Source organism: Sesamum indicum, unplaced genomic scaffold (genome assembly GCF_000512975.1).
Source record: "Sesamum indicum cultivar Zhongzhi No. 13 unplaced genomic scaffold, S_indicum_v1.0 scaffold00421, whole genome shotgun sequence".
In the NCBI taxonomy this organism is placed as follows: domain Eukaryota; kingdom Viridiplantae; phylum Streptophyta; class Magnoliopsida; order Lamiales; family Pedaliaceae; genus Sesamum; species Sesamum indicum.
In genome coordinates, this window is record NW_011628309.1 from 1,031 (window position 1) to 2,960 (window position 1,930).

General features: G+C 32.4%; 1 non-coding gene across 1 annotated transcript; it reads right to left on the bottom strand.

Annotated features, from left to right (window-relative positions):
• Nucleotides 1-904: 904 nt before the first annotated feature.
• Nucleotides 905-978, bottom strand: TRNAT-AGU. The gene has a single exon. It is a non-coding gene; the product is annotated as a tRNA-Thr (tRNA).
• Nucleotides 979-1,930: the final 952 nt, after the last annotated feature.

Genomic DNA, 1,930 nt, shown 5'->3' on the forward strand with positions numbered 1-1,930 from the left:
GTCTAGACCAACGTTTTGGTTATGTTTCGTTGAATTCTGAGAACAATTAAAATTTAGCTGTTTTTCGCGGTTTTATTAGACCAAGTTTCTTTTCCTTTTATACAAACTTTTAGGTATTATTTCGCTTAGCAAATTTACAATAAAAATTCTGGGGTCTATACCAAAGTTTGGGTCATGGTTCGTCATATTTAAGAACGTTGAAAATTTAGTTGTTTTGTACGGTTTTATTAATGTAAGTTCGTTTTCCTTTTATACAAACTTGTAGTTATTATTAAGCTTAGAAAATTTACCACATTAATTCTTGGGTCTAGACTAACGTTTTGGTGAAGTTTCGTCCAATTCTGAGAACGTTCAAAATTTAGCTGTTTCGCACGGTTTTATTAAAGCAAGTTCGGTTTCCTCTTATACAAATTTGTAGTTATTATTAAACTTAGCAGATTTACCACATAAATTCTTGGGTCTAGACCAACGTTTTGGTCTAGTTTCGTCGAATTCAGAGAACGTTCAAAATTTAGCTGTTTTGCGCGGTTTTATTAGAGTAATTTAGTTTTCCTTTTGTACAAACTTGTAGTTATTATTACGCTTAGCAAATTTACCACACAAATTCTTGGGTCTTGACCAACGTTTGTGTCAAGTGTCCTCGTAATCTAAGAACGTTCAAAATTTTGCTGTTTTGCATGGTTTTATAAAAGCAAGTTCGTTTTTCTTTTATACAAATTTTTAGTTACTATTAAGCTTAGAAAATTTACCACATTAATTCTTGGGACTAGACCAACGTTTTGGTCAAGTTTCGACGAATTCTGAGAACGTTCGAAATTTAGATGTTTTGCGCGGTTTTAATAGAGCAAGTTTATTTTCCATTTATACAAACCTGTAGTTATTATTGAGTTTAGCAAATTTAAATTGCTTTCATTGGAAGTTGAACTCAAGACCTCCCGCTTACTAAACGAGTGCTCTAACCAACTGAGCTATGAAAGCTCATAAGCTTAGCAAATTTACCACATAAATTCTTGGGTCTAGACCAACGTTTGGGTCAAGTGTCGTCGAATTCTAAAAACGTTCAAAATTTAGCTATTTTGCACGGTTTTATTAAAACAATTTTGTTTACCTTTTAAACAAATTTGTAGTTATTATTAAGCTTAACAAATATACCGCACAAATTCTTGGGTGTAAACCAACGTTTGAGTCAAGTTTCGTCGAATTCTAAGAACGATCCACATTTAGCTGTTTTGCACGATTTTATTAAAGCACGTTCATTTCCTTTTTATACAAATTTGTAGTTATTATTACGCTTAGCAAATTTACCACACAAATTTTTGGGTCTAGACCAACGTTTGGGTCAAGTTTCCTCGTATTCTAAGAACGTTGAAAATTTAGCTGTTCTGCACGGTTTTATTAAAAGAAGTTTGTTTCCCTTTTATACAAACTTGTAGTTATTATTAAGCTTAGAAAATTTACCAACTTAATTCTTGGGTCTAGACCAACGTTTTGGTCAAGTTTCGTCGAATTCTGAGAACGTTCAAAATTTAGCTGTTTTGCGCCGTTTTATTAGAGCAAGTTTGTTTCCCTTCTATACAAACTTGTAGTTATTATTAGGCTTAGCAAATTTACCACACAAATTCTTGGGTCTAGACCAACATTTGGGTCGAGTTTCATCGAATTCTGAGAACGTTCAAAATTTAGGTGTTTTGCGCGGTTTTATTAGAACATGTTTGTTTCCCTTTTATACAAACTTGTAATTATTATTACGTTTAGCAAAATTTACCACACAAATTCTTGGGTCTTGACCATTGTTTGGGTCAAGTATCGTCGAATTCTGAGAACGTTCAAAATTTAGCTATTTTGCACGGTTATTATAAAAGCAAGTTCGTTTTCCTTTGATACAAATTTGTAGTTATTATTAAGCTTAGCAAATTTAGCACATTCATTC